Source organism: Oncorhynchus keta, chromosome 6 (assembly GCF_023373465.1).
Source record: "Oncorhynchus keta strain PuntledgeMale-10-30-2019 chromosome 6, Oket_V2, whole genome shotgun sequence".
Lineage (NCBI taxonomy): Eukaryota > Metazoa > Chordata > Actinopteri > Salmoniformes > Salmonidae > Oncorhynchus > Oncorhynchus keta.
The window spans coordinates 44,278,275-44,297,322 of NC_068426.1; the positions used below are offsets into that span (position 1 = coordinate 44,278,275).

The 19,048-nt window shown below is 44.7% G+C and overlaps 1 pseudogene; it reads right to left on the bottom strand.

Moving 5' to 3' along the window:
- The window catches only part of LOC118385557 (serine/threonine-protein phosphatase 2A catalytic subunit beta isoform-like), a 369,785-nt pseudogene that overhangs the window by 342,145 nt on the left and 8,592 nt on the right, over positions 1–19,048 (bottom strand).

Genomic DNA, 19,048 nt, shown 5'->3' on the forward strand with positions numbered 1-19,048 from the left:
AGTTCCTCTAAAAATTAAGTAATTTTCCGGTTTTTGGTCCTGTTCACTGAACCGGTTCCAACCCCTGACGGCAAGGCAGACTTTATACCAGAAACTGAAATACTGTGGTTTTAGCCCACTCATCAAGTTCAGAGTTCACTTGCCTTTAGTGCGACAAGCAGCGAGACTGTTTCCACCGAGTAGTAGCCTCGGTCTACGTAGTCCCCATGAATAGGTAGTTGGTGTCGGGCGATTTGCCCCGATTCTGAAAAGCTCCATGAGGTCATGGAACTGGCCGTGTACATCTCCGCACACCGTGACGGGACAGCGCACCTCCTGCACGTTGGACTCCTTGGTCAGGATCTCTTTAGCCTGAAGAGGGGAACAAAAAGTGGATTACAGAAAACATCAGTGACTGGTGTATACAAATGTAAACATTTATTCAAGATGGTGAATGAAAGGCTGCAAGACAAGTAACCCGACAGAGGGTTCCCTTGCTTCTTGCTCTTAGGAAACTTTGCAGTATTTTGTTTATTAACGTATAATTTCTTTAATGTATTATTATTTCTTACATTACTAACGACATCCAAGATGACATAGCAGTTAGACGTCCTTTGTCCTCGTCTTGTCGTGTATATATATTTACATATTTTCTTTGCATATCTTTTTATATATTATACAGTGGGGAGAACAAGTATTTGATACACTGCCGATTTTGCAGAAAATCACATTGGGTGATTTTTAATAAATTAATTAGCATTTTATTGCATGACATAAGTATTTGATCACCTACCAACCAGTAAGAATTCCTGCTCTCACAGACTTGTTAGTTTTTCTTTAAGAAGCCCTCCTGTTCTCCACTCATTACCTGTATTCTCTGCACCTCTTTGAACTCGTTACCTGTATAAAAGACACCGGTCCTTACACTCAATCAAACAGACCTCTCCACAATGGCCAAGACCAGAGAGGGTGTAAGGACATCAGGGATAAAATTGTAGACCTGCACAAGACTGGGATGGGCTACAGGACAATAGGCAAGCAGCTTGGTGAGAAGGCAACAACTGTTGGCGCAATTATTAGAAAATTGGAAGAAGTTCAAGATGATGGTCATTCACCCTCGGTCTGGGGCTCCATGCAAGATCTCACCTCGCGGGGCATCAATGATCATGAGGAAGGTGAGGGATCAGCCCAGAACTACACGGCAGGACCTGGTCAATGACCTGAAGAGAGTTGGGACCACAGTCTAAAAAAAAAAAAAACATTAGTAACACACTATGCCGTCATGGATTCAAATCCTGCAGCGCACGCAAGGTCCCCCTGCTCAAGACAGCGCATGTCCAGGCCCGTCTGAAGTTTGCCAATGACCATCTGGATGTTCCAGAGGAGGAATGGGAGACGGTCATGTGGTCTGATGAGACAAAAATCGAGCTTTTGGGTCTAAACTCCACTCGCCGTGTTTGGAGGAATAAGAAGGATGAGTACAACCCCAAGAATACCATCCCAACCGTGTAGCATGGAGGTGGAAACATCATTCTTTGGGGATGCTTTTCTGCAAAGGGGACAGGACGACTGCACCGTATTGAGGGGAGGATGGATGGGGCCATGTATCGCAAGATCTTGGCCAACAACCTCCTTCCCTAAGTAAGAGCATGGAAGATGGGTCGTGGCTGGGTCTTCCAGCATGACAACGACCTGAAACACACAGCCAGGGCAACTAAGGAGTGGCTCCATAAGAAGCATCTTAAGGTCCTGGAGTGGCCTAGCCAGTCTCCAGACCTGAACCCAATAGAACATCTTTGGAGGGAGCTGAAAGTCCGTATTGCCCAGCGACAGCCCCGAAACCTGAAGGATCTGGAGAAGGTCTGTATGGAGGAGTGGGCCAAAATCCCTGCTGCAGTGTATGCAAACCTGGTCAAGAACTACAGGAAGCGTATGATCTCTGTAATTGCAAACAAAGGTTTCTGTAACAAATATTAAGTTCTGCTTTTCTGATGCATCAAATACTTATGTCATGCAATAAAGTGCAAATGAATTACTTAAAAATCATACAATGTGATTTTCTGGATTTTTGTTTTAGATTCCGTCTCTCACAGTTGAAGTGTACCTATGATAAGAAATGACAGACATCTACATGCTTTGTAAGTAGGAAAACCTGCAAAATCGGCAGTTTATCAAATACTTGCTCTCCCCACTGTATATGGAAATATATATATTTACAAAAAAAACTAAATGGGGGATTGGAAATGATGAAGAGAATTACATTGATGGAATCAACAATCTTTCCACAATATTAAGCTGACACCCCTCCCCCCCTAAAAAAAGAAAAAGCCTATATTCATTCCTTTGACTGCATGGATACCGTAGCTTCCTAGATCAACGCACCATATGCAATGAAAGCTGCTCCATTATCGCCATGGAGACAATGAGAGTTTGTCCAAAAATTAACACACAAATTACTGAAGAGGAGCCAGAGATGAATTTCCCTAACCAGAAGAAGATGTTCGACACTCTTCCTCCCTCTGCCTACTGCTGCTGGCCTTGGCAGATTCTGCCTTTATGCTCCTTCCTGTTGGTTGACACCCAGGAGATGATCTACTGCACACGGCCAACTTTAGTTATGGTGTCTGGTGAAGCTGTTCTTGATTTTTAATCAGAATTTTTGTATTTAATTTTATCAAGAATAATGAAACTGTCAGAACTTATACTTCACATTGTGTTTAATTTCTCATGGATGTATCATTGTAACATTTGCATTCTTTGTAAGAAAAATAGTGTAGGCTTTCACATGGAATAATATAACTCTTGAAGCTCAAATTAAGCCTAAAGCGGAATATACAAGCCCTTAAACAACAATGCAGTTAAGAAAAATACAAAATAAATAAAATAAGTAAAAGTAACAAATAATTAAAGAGCAGCAGTAAAATAACAATAGTGAGGCTATATACAGGGGTAGAGTCAATGTGCGGGGGCGCCAGTAAGTCAAGGTAATATACACGTGGTTAGAGTTAATAAAGTGACTTATGCATAGACAATAACAGTACCAGCAGCATAAGAGGGGGGGTAATGCAAAAAGCCATTTGATTAGATGTTCAGTAGTCTTATGGCTTGGGGGTAGAAGCTGTTTAGAAGCCTCTTCGACCTAGACTTGGCACTCCGGTACCGCTTGACGTGCGGTAGTAGAGAGAACAGTCTAGGACTGGGGTGGCTGGGGTCTTTGACAATTTTTAGGGCCTTCCTCTGACACCGCCTGGTATAGCGGTCCTGTATGGCAGGAACCTTGTCCCCAGTGATGTACTGGGAAGTACGCACTACTCTCTGTAGCGCCTTGCGGTCGAAGGCCGAGCATACCAGGCAGTGATGCAAACAGTCAGGATGCTCTCGATGGTGCATCTGTAGAACGTTTTGAGGATCTGAGGACCCATGCCAAATCTTTTCAGTCTCCTGAGGGGAATAGGTTTTGTCATGCCCTCCTCATAGCTGTCTTGGTGTGCTTGGACCATGTTAGTTTCTTGGTAATGTGGACACCAAGGAACTTGAAGCTCTCTCTCTCCTGTCAATGAGAATGGGGGTGTGCTCAGCTCTCCTTTTCTTGATTACGTTGAGGAAAGGTTGTTGTTGGCCAGGTCTCTGACCTCCTACCTATATGCGGTCTTGTCATTGTTGATCAGGCCTACCACCGTTGTGTCATCGGCAAACTTAAATTATGGTGTTGGAGTCGTGCCTGGCCGTGCAGTCATGTGTGAACAGGGAGTACAGGAGGGGACTGAGCACGCACCCCCGAAGGGCCCCCGTGCTGAGGATCAGTGTAGCAGATGTGTTGTTCCATATCTTTTTTGTAGCATTGAAGGTCCCCAAGCACACAGTGGCCTCCATCATTCTTAAATATAAGAAGTTTGGAACCACCAAGGCTGTTCCTAGAGCTGGCCGCCCGGCCAAACGGAGCAATCAGGGGAGAAGGGCCTTGGTCAGTGAGCTGACCAAGAACCCAATGGTCACTTTAACAGAGCTTCTGAGTTCCTCTGTGGAGAAGGGAGAATCTTCCAGAAGGGCAACCATCTCCGCAGCACTCCGCCAATCAGGCCTTTATGATAGAGTGGCCAGACGGAAGCCAATCTTCAGTAAAAGGCACATGACAGCCCGCTTGGAGTTTGCCAAAAGGCACCTAAAGACTCTCAGACCATAAGAAACAACATTCTCTGGTCTGATGAATCCAAGATTGAACTCTTTGGCCTGAATGCCAAGAGTCACATCTGGAGGAAACCTGGCACCATCCCTATGGTGAAGAATGGTGGTGGCAGCATCATGCTGTGGGGATGTTTTCAGCGGGAGGAGGAGTCAGGATCGAAGAAAAGATGAATGGAGCAAAGTACAAAGAGATCCTTGATGAAAACCTGCTTCAGAGTGCTCAGAACCTCAGACTGCGCCAAAGGTTGACCTTCCAACAGGACAATGACCCTAAAGCACACAGCCAAGACAATGCAGGAGTGGCTTCGGGACAAGTCTCTGAATGTCCTTGAGTGGCCCAGCCAGACACTGGAGAGACCTGAAAATAGCTGTGCAGCGATGCTCCCCATCTAACCTGACAGAGCTTGAGAGGATCTGCAGAGAATGGGAGAAACTCCCCAAATACAGGTGTGCCAAGCTTGTAGCGTCATACCCAAGAAGACTTGAGGCTGTAATCACTGCCAAATGTGCTTCAACAAAGTACTGAGTAAATATTCTGGATCCTCATGTAAATGTCAATTAAGTTTTTTTTGCAAAGAAATCTAAAAAGTTGTTTTTGTCTTGTCATTATGGGGTATTTTGTGTAGATTGTATTCATCAAACAATTTAATACATTTTAGAATAAGGCTGTAAATGTAACAAAATGTGGAAAAAGTAAAGGAGTCTGGATACTTTCCGAATGTACTGGTTTGTAACTATGTGGTCAAGCTAATCACTATGTGGTCAAGTTTGAAGCTACACAATACAATGAAATGCCTACTCGCAATAAAGCTCTCCTCGCAAACAGTGCAATGATATTGACATTTATATTAGGCTATAGTCTATACATAGCTAGATCACGTAGGCATAGGCATATTGTTGTTTGTTCCTGAACTGGTGGAATGTGCAGAGCTATCCTTCAGCACCACAAGCTACAAACTTTAAATAGTTGTACACTTGGATTTGTCCATTTCTTCTGCATCCGTAGATACCAACCATTAGTCTGCATGATTAACAGGGGCTGAGCAAGTGCAGTTTGTGAGACAGGGACTTTTACACAAAAACGTCTGTAGAGTCCGAACTGGAGCCGAATTCTCACTGCATAACAATCACCATGATAAGGCATAATTCCTGCCTACCAGTCACGGTTATTCAAGTCTTAATGTGAACAATGGGTCTGGTCACGCCTCTTGGCAAGGGCATCAAAGTCTGGTGTCATCTTTGATGTAGAGATTCTTTTGAACAGCTGACAAGTGGTCATTTGTTAAATTTGACCAATGACGGGATTGTAATTCATGACTGAGAACATTTGTTCACACACATATGGGGACCCGAATAAAACAAACATCCTTTGTGTTTGGAAACTTTGTTTCAGTCAGTGAGCCATAGAACTGGTCTATTGTTGCTGTTTTGTACTTCTCCTTCAAAGCACTGTCACGTTGGACGTCGATGAGCTCCAATTGTGGTGTGTGGCTGGTGGTGCTTTCTCACTGTCGAAAGACAGGGGGGGCATGATACAAGCTCCAGCTCAGGTCTCTATCTTAGTGAAGCGGGGGGGGGACTCAGCATGCAGGTCGATTAAAGTGCTACTGTATGTCTCAGTGCGGCACTGCAATGTGGGCGCGTTCAGTGCAGGCAATGTTGGAAAATGAGTGAGACCGGCTGTTCATTTGTCTGGATAACAACATAAGTTTGGTCTTGAATGCATTGGAATAGCGTTCATGCACAAAAACACCATTTCCCTGCAGTTTCACATTCAGATCGTTCAGATGCCCCAATATGTTTGCACCGAAAGCTAAGTCGCCCAGCCAGTCTGTCTCAACTCGGAGAAGTCGTCAGCTTTACCAACTGTATCAAGGAACATACCTATTTCCTATACCCCCTCTCAAAATCGTAACTCAAATATAATATTTAATGCATAAAAAAATATATACATTTGCGGGCTGGATTGGAGTAGATCATTGGAAATCCTAGGACATGGTGACAGATTAATCAGGGCCGACTTCAAGTTCTCTTAACAATCGGTAATCTGCATTTTTGGACACCGATTGTGGGCGATTACATTGCACTCCACGGGGAGACTGCGTGGCAAGCTGACTACCTGTTACGCGAGTACAGCAAGAAGCCAAGGTAAGTTGCTAGCTAGCATTAAACTTATCTTACAAAAAACTATCAAACTACACATGATTGATGATATTACCAGTTTATCTAGCTTGTCCTGCGTTGCATATAATCGATGTGGTGCCTGTTAATTTATCATTGAATCACAGCCTACTTTGCTGTGTGATTTAACAAGCACATTTGCAAAAAAAGCATTGTCGTTGCACTAATGTGTACCTAACCATAAACATAATTGCCTTAAAAAAAATCAATAAAAAAACATTACACAAGTATATATTTGTAAATCTGCATATTTAGTTAATATTCCCTTGCTAACATGAATTTCTTTTAACTAGGGAAAGGGTTTCACTTCTCTTGTGTTCCGTGCAAACAGAGTCGGGTATATGCAGCAGTTTGGGCCGCCTGGCTCGTTGTGAACTGTGTGAAGACCATTTCTTCCTAACAAAGACCGTAATTAATTTGTCAGAATTGTACATAATTATGACATAACATTGAAGGTTGTGCAATGTACCAGCAATATTTAGACTTAGGGATGCCACCCGTTAGATAAAATACGGAACGGTTCCTTCCGTATTTCACTGAAAGAATAAACGTTTTGTTTTCAAAATTATAGTTTCCGGTTTTGACCATATTAATGACCTAAACCTAATGACCTATTTGATAGAGCAGTCTAACTGAGCAGTGGTGGGCATCAGCAGGCTAATAAGCATTCATTCAAACAGCTCTTCACTGTGCTTCAAGCATGGAGCTGTTTGACTTCAAGCCTATCAACTCCCGAGATTAGGCTGGTGTAACCGATGTGAAATGGCTAGCTAGTTAGCGGGGTGCGCGCTACTAGCTTTCCATCGGTGACGTCACTCGCTCAGAGATCTTGAAGTAGTTATTCCCCTTGCTCTGCAAGGGCCGCGGCTTTTGTCGAGCAATGGGTAACGATGCTTTGAGGGTGGCGGTTGTCGATGTGTCCCTGGTTCGAACCCAGGTAGGGGCGAGGAGAGGGACGGAAGCTATACTGTTACACTGGCAATACTATAGTGCCTATAAGAACATCCAATATTCAAAGGTATATGAAATACAAATGGTATAGAGAGAAATAGTTAACATGTCATAATTCCTATAATAACTACAACCTAAAACTTAACTGGGAATATTGAACCACCAGCTTTCATATGTTCTCATGTCTATCCCTGTTATCTCCTCTCTGCACAGACCATACAAACGCTCCACACCGCGTGGTCGCGGCCACCCTAATCTGGTGGTCCCAGCGCGCACGACCCACGTGGAGTTCCAGGTCTCCGGTAGCCTCTGGAACTGCCGATCTGCGGCCAACAAGGCAGAGTTCATCTCAGCCTATGCCTCCCTCCAGTCCCTCGACTTCTTGGCACTGACGGAAACATGGATCACCACAGATAACACTGCTACTCCTACTGCTCTCTCTTCGTCCGCCCACGTGTTCTCGCACACCCCGAGAGCTTCTGGTCAGCGGGGTGGTGGCACCGGGATCCTCATCTCTCCCAAGTGGTCATTCTCTCTTTCTTTCACCCATCTGTTTATCGCCTCCTTTGAATTTCATGCTGTCACAGTTACCAGCCCTTTCAAGCTTAACATCCTTATCATTTATCGCCCTCCAGGTCCCCTCGGAGAGTTCATCAATGAGCTTGATAAGCTCCTTTCCTGAGGACGGCTCACCTCTCACAGTTCTGGGCGACTTTAACCTCCCCACGTCTACCTTTGACTCATTCCTCTCTGCCTCCTTCTTTCCACTCCTTTCCTCTTTTGACCTCACCCTCTCACCTTCCCCCTACTCACAAGGCAGGCAATACGCTCGACCTCATCTTTACTAGATGCTGTTCTTCCACTAACCTCATTGCAACTCCCCTCCAAGTCTCCGACCACTACCTTGTATCCTTTTCCCTCTCGCTCTCATCCAACACTTCCCACACTGCCCCTACTCGGATGGTATCGCGCCGTCCCAACCTTCGCTCTCCCTCCCCCGCTACTCTCGCCTCTTCCATCCTATCATCTCTTCCCTCTGCTCAAACCTTCTCCAACCTATCTCCTGATTCTGCCTCCTCAACCCTCCTCTCCTCCCTTTCTGCATCCTTTGACTCTCTATGTCCCCTATCTTCCAGGCCGGCTCGGTCCTCCCCTCCCGCTCCGTGGCTCGACGACTCATTGCGAGCTCACAGAACAGGGCTCCGGGCAGCCGAGCGGAAATGGAGGAAAACTCGCCTCCCTGCGGACCTGGCATCCTTTCGCTCCCTCCTCTCTACATTTTCCTCCTCTGTCTGCTGCTAAAGCCACTTTCTACCACTCTAAATTCCAAGCATCTGCCTCTAACCCTAGGAAGCTCTTTGCCACCTTCTCCTCCCTCCTGAATCCTCCCCCCTCCTCCCTCTCTGCAGATGACTTCGTCAACCATTTTGAAAAGAAGGTCGACGACATCCGATCCTCGTTTGCTAAGTCAAACGACACCGCTGGTTCTGCTCACACTGCCCTACCCTGTGCTCTGACCTCTTTCTCCCCTCTCTCTCCAGATGAAATCTCGCGTCTTGTGACGGCCGGCCGCCCAACAACCTGCCCGCTTGACCCTATCCCCTCCTCTCTTCTCCAGACCATTTCCGGAGACCTTCTCCCTTACCTCACCTCGCTCATCAACTCATCCCTGACCGCTGGCTACGTCCCTTCCGTCTTCAAGAGAGCGAGAGTTGCACCCCTTCTGAAAAAACCTACACTCGATCCCTCCGATGTCAACAACTACAGACCAGTATCCCTTCTTTCTTTTCTCTCCAAAACTCTTGAACGTGCCGTCCTTGGCCAGCTCTCCCGCTATCTCTCTCAGAATGACCTTCTTGATCCAAATCAGTCAGGTTTCAAGACTAGTCATTCAACTGAGACTGCTCTTCTCTGTATCACGGAGGCGCTCCGCACTGCTAAAGCTAACTCTCTCTCCTCTGCTCTCATCCTTCTAGACCTATCGGCTGCCTTCGATACTGTGAACCATCAGATCCTCCTCTCCACCCTCTCCGAGTTGGGCATCTCCGGCGCGGCCCACGCTTGGATTGCGTCCTACCTGACAGGTCGCTCCTACCAGGTGGCGTGGCGAGAATCTGTCTCCTCACCACGCGCTCTCACCACTGGTGTCCCCAGGGCTCTGTTCTAGGCCCTCTCCTATTCTCGCTATACACCAAGTCACTTGGCTCTGTCATAACCTCACATGGTCTCTCCTATCATTGCTATGCAGACGACACACAATTAATCTTCTCCTTTCCCCCTTCTGATGACCAGGTGGCGAATCGCATCTCTGCATGTCTGGCAGACATATCAGTGTGGATGACGGATCACCACCTCAAGCTGAACCTCGGCAAGACGGAGCTGCTCTTCCTCCCCGGGAAGGACTGCCCGTTCCATGATCTCGCCATCACGGTTGACAACTCCATTGTGTCCTCCTCCCAGAGCGCTAAGAACCTTGGCGTGATCCTGGACAACACCCTGTCGTTCTCAACTAACATCAAGGCGGTGGCCCGTTCCTGTAGGTTCATGCTCTACAACATCCGCAGAGTACGACCCTGCCTCACACAGGAAGCGGCGCAGGTCCTAATCCAGGCACTTGTCATCTCCCATCTGGATTACTGCAACTCGCTGTTGGCTGGGCTCTCTGCCTGTGCCATTAAACCCCTACAACTCATCCAGAACGCCGCAGCCCGTCTGGTGTTCAACCTTCCCAAGTTCTCTCATGTCACCCCGCTCCTCCGCTCTCTCCACTGGCTTCCAGTTGAAGCTCGCATCCGCTACAAGACCATGGTGCTTGCCTACGGAGCTGTGAGGGGATCGGCACCTCAGTACCTCCAGGCTCTGATCAGGCCTACACCCAAACAAGGGCACTGCGTTCATCCACCTCTGGCCTGCTCGCCTCCCTACCACTGAGGAAGTACAGTTCCCGCTCAGCCCAGTCAAAACTGTTCGCTGCTCTGGCTCCCCAATGGTGGAACACACTCCCTCACGACGCCAGGACAGTGGAGTCAATCACCACCTTCCGGAGACACCTGAAACCCCACCTCTTTAAGGAATACCTAGGATAGGATAAAGTAATCCTTCTCACCCCCCTTAAAAGATTTAGATGCACTATTGTAAAGTGGCTGTTCCACTGGATGTCATAAGGTGAATGCACCAATTTGTAAGTCGCTCTGAATAAGAGCGTCTGCTAAATGACTTAAATGTAATGTAAATGTAAATGTTCTGAGCAAGGAACTTAAATGTTAGCTTTCTTACATGGTACATATTGCACTTTTACTTTCTTCTCCAAAACTTTGTTTTTGCCTTATTTAAACCAAATTAAAAACATATTTCATTATTTATTTGAAGCTAAATTGATTTTATTGATGTATTATGTTAAAATAAGTGTCCATTCAGTATTATTGTAATTGTCATCATTACAAAAATATTTTTTTAAAAATGGGCGATTAATCGGTATCGGCTTTTTTGGTCCTCGGCGTTGAAAAATCATAAAATCGGTCGACCTCTATTCTATAATACAGTAATAAGCTCACATAGTTGCTGTCCCAAACGCCACGCAGTTGTCACCGACCAGTATATTAATTTCCCAGTGAGCAAACAATTTCTGTACTTACAGAATTCATAAACATTTATATTTAATCCGGTTTTTGCTTTGGCAGACTTTTTGTTGTTGACATTTGTCAATAAAACTCATGAATGTAATCGTTTATGTCAAATTGTTTCTACTTCTACTGTCCTGAAAAGAAAAATGGTAAAACACTTCATTGTAAGGCTAAATGTGAGGGCTGGACATGCAGATAAATTAAAACAGATTTTTGCTGGGGTCTCAGGACTGATAGGGTTAACATCATTGCATCAAGATCTGTTACCTACGCCTAATAGTCACTCAACACTTATTATTAGAATAAATATAAAATTCATCACTTCTCACAATGGTGCTTGTTTAGTAAAGTTGCAAGATCACAATGATTCATTTGTATTTTACATAACAGAATATAATATCAGATCATAGTAGACCTATAATGTTTCTGTTAATTTCTAACAAGATTTTAGGGTGGTTAGCTGAAGCTGAATAGTCCTCAAAAAATACAAGGCTAATACACCTGCTCTAATTCGTTCACAAACACAGTATTTCAAGATCTAAATGCATATTCTATGAAACTGATTGAGGTCAAACAATCAAATGACTGGTATGGAGATGTAGTTTGGACATTTCACATTTGTCAAATCCTTTCGGGCTAAATTCCAGGTAAACTTGGTGAAGATTATTAATTACAAAAAGCATGCTTCTAAAAAAAGAGATACAAAACTAAGTAAAAATACATATTAGGCTGAAAAGATATTTGCCTGGCTACCCATCCACATCGCGTCGGCCAAGTGATGTTTCTTTCCACAATGAATGCATGTAGCGATCGATTGAGCAGCAGAATTAATTTCAGGGTGAGTCGCCAGGCAAGAAAGGTATAAGCCTAAAGGATTTTGACAAAACTTGCTCATTAGTTGCTCATTCAACATATTTGCTGCTACTTCACTTAATCCCGTTTTAAAAATGTCCCTTCCTAACGGTTTTACATTCCGAGACCAACCAGAAATGTTTCCTTTGCCAAATACCCAGCAAACACGTTACGTAACCACGACCAACCCCAACGAAATGGATTGATAATGTCATGACCTTCCTAAAACTTTAAGGCAACGTAATCTGAAGGTAATATCTCAACCACTGCATTTGGTGATCTTCATTATCTCAACACCTCATTATCTCAACAACTCAGCAATGTATATTGATAACGTTAGATATTGGCCACGATTCCTGATTATACCCAAGGAGAACGTCACAGTATGACTAATACAGTGCCGTGCGAAAGTATTCGGCCCCCTTGAACTTTGCGACCTTTTGCCACATTTCAGGCTTCAAACATAAAGATATAAAACTGCATTTTTTGTGAAGAATCAACAACAAGTGGGACACAATCATGAAGTGGAACGACATTTATTGGATATTTCAAACTTTTTTAACAAATCAAAAACTGAAAAATTGGGCGTGCAAAATTATTCAGCCCCCTTAAGTTAATACTTTTAGCGCCACCTTTTGCTGCGATTACAGCTGTAAATCGCTTGGGGTATGTCTCTATCAGTTTTGCACATCGAGAGACTGAAAGTTTTTCCCATTCCTCCTTACAAAACAGCTCGAGCTCAGTGAGGTTGGATGGAGAGCATTTGTGAACAGCAGTTTTCAGTTATTTCCACAGATTCTCGATTGGATTCAGGTCTGGACTTTGACTTGGCCATTCTAACACCTGGATATGTTTATTTTTGAACCATTCCATTGTAGATTTTGCTTTATGTTTTGGATCATTGTCTTGTTGGAAGACAAATCTCCGTGATCATGGGCCTCTTGGCTGCATCTCTGATCAGTCTTCTCCTTGTATGAGCTGAAAGTTTAGAGGGACGGCCAGGTCTTGGTAGATTTGCAGTGGTCTGATACTCCTTCCATTTCAATATTATCGCTTGCACAGTGCTCCTTGGGATGTTTAAAGCTTGGGAAATCTTTTTGTATTCAAATCCGGCTTTAAACTTCTTCACAACAGTATCTCGGACCTGCCTGGTGTGTTCCTTGTTCTTCATTATGCTCTCTGCGCTTTTAACGGACCTCTGAGACTATCACAGTGTAGGTGCATTTATACGGACACTTGATTACACACAGGTGGTTTGTATTTATCATCATTAGTCATTTAGGTCAACATTGGATCATTCAGAGATCCTCACTGAACTTCTGGAGAGAGTTTGCTGCACTGAAAGTAAAGGGGCTGAATAATTTTGCACGCCCAATTTTTCAGTTTTTGATTTGTTAAAAAAGTTTGAAATATCCAATAATACTTTCGCAAGGCACTGTATGTTTTTCAAGGCTGCATGCACATTTGTATTGCTGTATTTCTGAAATCATTCGGTATTCCAATTGCTGTATAGCTCACACTATTTGAGATGTGAAGAATGCACCGCATTTTGGGGGGAATGCATAGGTGTACGATTTCAGTCAATTCTATGTTTAGATTGTTTTTAACAAGAAATCTGTGGAGTGGTTGAAAAACGAGTTTTAATGACCCCAACCTATGTAAACTTCCAACTTCAACTGTTTATGCTGTGTATCGTATGGAGAGAAAATATAGCACTGGAGTGTCCACTATAAAAATAGACTTCTGCTATTGGCCCAGATCATCTGAGAGAGAGAGAGAGAGAAGTGTTTTCTGACTGGATATTTTCCTTTGCTTTGGTGAGACTCTTAGCTCTGTCTACATTGTTCTCTCTCTTTGTGTAAATATAACATATTCATTGAAATGGCCTATATCAAATAGGAGTCTTGGCAATTTACTCAATGTTAACCATGCACTGCCCTGCTGTGCACTGCCCTGCTGCTGTGCACTGCCCTGCTGTGCACTGCACTGCCCTGCTGTGCACTGCCCTGCTGTGCACTGCCCTGCTGTGCACTGCCCTGCTGTGCACTGCCCTGCTGTGCACTGCCTGATCCAGTTCGGCAACGCTCTGTGTTCTTCCACACGTATCGTGTGGAAGGAAATTTGCAACACAAACAAACATGGAGGAGAGTGAATGTGACACAGAGCTTCGTACCTAAGAGGTGCTACTTCGGTCACATGGATGTGGTTTGGGTATGAAAAGTCTGACGGACCAGAAAACCGTCCTCTGCAAAATATGCTGCAGGCCGGTCCAGAAAACAGGCTCAAACACCACTAACCTCCTTTACCACCTACGCAGGAGTCATGTGAAACAGGCCGGTCCCGAAAACAGGCTCAAACAACACTAACCTCCTTTACCACCTACAGAAGAATCATGTGAAACAGGCCGGTCCAGAAAACAGGCTCAAACAACACTAACCTCCTTTACCACCTACGCAGGAGTCATGTGAAACAGGCCGGTCCCGAAAATAGGCTCAAACACCACTAACCTCATTTACCACCTACGCAGGAGTCATGTGAAACAGGCCGGTCCCGAAAACAGGCTCAAACACCACTAACCTCCTTTACCACCTACGCAGGAGTCATGTGAAACAGGCCGGTCCCGAAAACAGGCTCAAACACCACTAACCTCCTTTACCACCTACGCAGGAGTCATGTGAAACAGGCCGGTCCCGAAAACAGGCTCAAACACCACTAACCTCCTTTACCACCTACAGAAGAATCATGTGAAACAGGCCGGTCCAGAAAACAGGCTCAAACACCACTAACCTCCTTTACCACCTACGCAGGAGTCATGTGAAACAGGCCGGTCCCGAAAACAGGCTCAAACACCACTAACCTCCTTTACCACCTACAGAAGAATCATGTGAAACAGGCCGGTCCAGAAAACAGGCTCAAACAACACTAACCTCCTTTACCACCTACGCAGGAGTCATGTGAAACAGGCCGGTCCCGAAAACAGGCTCAAACAACACTAACCTCCTTTACCACCTACAGAAGAATCATGTGAAACAGGCCGGTCCTGACAACAGGCTCAAACACCACTAACCTCCTTTACCACCTACGCAGGAGTCATGTGAAACAGGCCGGTCCCTAAAACAGGCTCAAACACCACTAACCTCCTTTACCACCTACGCAGGAGTCATGTGAAACAGGCCGGTCCTGACAACAGGCTCAAACACCACTAACCTCCTTTACCACCTACGCAGGAGTCATGTGGAACAGGCCGGTCCAGACAACAGGCTCAAACACCACTAACCTCCTTTACTACCTACACAAGAATCATGTGGAACAGGCCGGTCCAGACAACAGGCTCAAACACCACTAACCTCCTTTACTACCTACACAAGAATCATGTGGAACAGGCCGGTCCAGACAACAGGCTCAAACACCACTAACCTCCTTTACCACCTACGCAGGAGTCATGTGAAACAGGCCGGTCCTGACAACAGGCTCAAACACCACTAACCTCCTTTACCACCTACGCAGGAGTCATGTGAAACAGGCCGGTCCCGAAAACAGGCTCAAACACCACTAACCTCCTTTACCACCTACAGAAGAATCATGTGAAACAGGCCGGTCCTGACAACAGGCTCAAACACCACTAACCTCCTTTACCACCTACGCAGGAGTCATGTGAAACAGGCCGGTCCCGAAAACAGGCTCAAACACCACTAACCTCCTTTACCACCTACAGAAGAATCATGTGAAACAGGCCGGTCCTGACAACAGGCTCAAACACCACTAACCTCCTTTACCACCTACGCAGGAGTCATGTGAAACAGGCCGGTCCCGAAAACAGGCTCAAACACCACTAACCTCCTTTACCACCTACAGAAGAATCATGTGAAACAGGCCGGTCCTGACAACAGGCTCAAACACCACTAACCTCCTTTACCACCTACGCAGGAGTCATGTGAAACAGGCCTGACAACAGGCTCAAACACCACTAACCTCCTTTACCACCTACGGAAGAATCATGTGAAACAGGCCGGTCCCGAAAACAGGCTCAAACACCACTAACCTCCTTTACCACCTACGCAGGAGTCATGTGAAACAGGCCGGTCCCTAAAACAGGCTCAAACACCACTAACCTCCTTTACCACCTACGCAGGAGTCATGTGAAACAGGCCGGTCCCGAAAACAGGCTCAAACACCACTAACCTCCTTTACCACCTACGCAGGAGTCATGTGAAACAGGCCGGTCCCGAAAACAGGCTCAAACACCACTAACCTCCTTTACCACCTACGCAGGAGTCATGTGAAACAGGCCGGTCCTGACAACAGGCTCAAACACCACTAACCTCCTTTACCACCTACGGAAGAATCATGTGAAACAGGCCGGTCCTGACAACAGGCTCAAACAACACTAACCTCCTTTACCACCTACGCAGGAGTCATGTGAAACAGGCCTGACAACAGGCTCAAACACCACTAACCTCCTTTACCACCTACGCAGGAGTCATGTGAAACAGGCCGGTCCTGACAACAGGCTCAAACACCACTAACCTCCTTTACCACCTACGGAAGAATCATGTGAAACAGTATGGAGAGAGTCTACGGTCGAGTGCTCAAAACAAACCCCAGTCTCAGACGTTGCAAGAGGCTTTTGCCCTCGTCACACCACATGGCAAAGAATCACGAAGATGGAAGAGATAACAGCTGCCGTTACAACTTACATCTGCAAAGACATGGCCCCAATTTACAGGGTCAAGAAACAGGGGTTTCATGAGTTAACACTCGACCCAAGGTACCAAATGCAAATTGATGTGACACGTATTAATGCCAAAAAACATGCAAAACAGGCAAGCCGCTAAATATATATTTTATATATTTTAGGCCTATATTTATATTCTTTACAACTATATTTACCTTTTATACATTCATATTGTATTACATGCTTAATTGAACATTTTCACAAAGGTTCTAAATAAAATAAGTACCTTTTATTTGTTGAGCATTACTAACAATGTAATAAGAAATAGGCCTTTACACGTGGTCATTTCATCAATTTACAGAAAATGTGCTATATCATGATATGTATCGTTATCGGAATATGAAATTACCTATATCGGGACATGAGATTTTGGCCATATCGCCCAGCCCTGGTTATTGGTACCCTTTTTTTTGGCAAGGAAAATACCAGATATCGGTGCATCACTAATACTAAATAATGTGTGTGAAATGTGTTTTGATTTAGACCATTATCATGCACCTGTCTAGAAACAGTGGCCGGGTGGAAAAAAAACACTTGTCGTATGCATTTAAACAGCAAACGGAGGATGCGTTTTCCTGTGGTTCATTTTCATACCAACCAGGTAGGCTTTACTCCTGTTGTAAAGCAATGTGCTTAATATTAGGAAATGATAAATAAATATAGTAGGCCTAGCCTATAGAAAGCTGATGGTACCTCTTTTTATATAGAGGTCATCACTCAGTTTTCTCAAACAATTGCATAGCCTATAGAAATATTGCGCAACATGAGCATATGCGCTCTGATTTTCGATAACATTTGCATTGGTGTCAGAGTAACTAGAGGGACAATAGAGTGCTGAGTACCAGGTAGTTAGCATGTTTGGTAGGCTACTCATGAGCATCAGCAGAGTCAGAGCTTGGAGAAGCCTAGTTACCGTAACTAAACGGTCACGTGGAATTTGACTGTGGTCATGATTGGTGAACGCTGGTGTGACAGTAATACGTTCACCGTGACAGCCCTGTGTTGACTATACAGCTTTTACGGTTATAATCAGACCCTGCTGGTCATCCATGAACGTCTTTGTGTGCTCTATCCTGTCTGATCATCCATCCGTCAGAGAGGACGAGGGAGGGAGGAGTGGAAGGAGAGGGGAGTAGAGAGGAGGAGCATGGAGAGGAAGAGCATCTCACCATTCCTTGCACAACCCAGCCTGGGTCTAAAGTGACATTGGCATGGGGTTTTGAAGTGGTTTTTGAAAGCAGTAGGAGTCTGTTTTTTCCCACCAGAGATGGTGTTTAACCCATAAGAGTCTACGCCCCATCTAAGCGGGGGGGTTACTAAGCTACATGGAATTGTTTAAAGAAGGTTATACTAAGGATAATTTTTCTATTTGATTTAGAATTTTACAACCCCTTAAAATATTTTTTGTAGGGATGCTTCATGTACATTTTATTTGACCTTACTGCTATTAGCCCACACCAAAGAATTCCATAGGAAGGTCCTTCTGAAGTGTCTGTCCTATATTTGAGAGATACAAGATCAGGAAACATTTGTTTCCATGTATTTTTTTTCTAATACATGTATTTAACCACTTATTTTTGGCATTAAACAGTCTACATTTATACTTCCAGTACAGGGGACCTTCAGACCAGTCTTGTGAGGCCTGTGGGAAAAACATGTACGTGAGAGTCTCACCTTTCCACAGAGGGTTCATACTAGTGTGTAGCCCAAACTGTTTGGACGCTTCAGACAGAAGTAGGCAGATCAGCTGTACCGACTTCAGACAAGTCCTAAGACGCTTGTTGTAGAGCGCCATCATTTTCTTGAGTCTCATCTTTCCATAGATGTGTTTGTAGTTCATACCATTCCGACGATCCAGACGATTTTGTAAGAAGACCGATTTTCAAGATGTCTCATGGTCTGACGAACGCTCTAACTCTGTCACCTTTCAACGCAGATATAGAAGTGTGACATAGGCGGATGCAGACGCATCCAAATCGGACAATATTAGCTAAAAATGCCAATAGCGGCCCGATGTCTAGTTTAACTCCGATGTGCCAAACCGATGTCAAAGCTGACGTGCATACCTATATAAACGTAGGTAGATGACGTAACGATGCCACAAAAAAAAAATACAGCGCTACACAGAAGCTCAAAAGCTGAAAAATACTACAGTGGGGCAAAAAAAGTATTTAGTCAGCCACCAATTGTGCATGTTCTACCACTTAAAACGATGAGAGAGGCCTGTAATTTTTATCATAGGTACACTTCAACAATGACAGGCAAAATGAGAAAAAAAATACAGAAAAATCACATTGTTGGATTTTTTATGAATTTATTTGCAAATTATGGTGGAAAATAAGTATTTGGTCAATAACAAAAGTTTCTCAATACTTTGTTATATACCCTTTGTTGTCAATGTCAGAGGCCAAACGTTTTCTGTAAGTCTTCACAAGGTTTTCACACACTGTTGCTGGTATTTTGGCCCATTCCTCCATGCAGATCTCCTCTAGAGCAGTGATGTTTTGGGGCTGTTGCTGGGCAACACAGACTTTCAACTCCC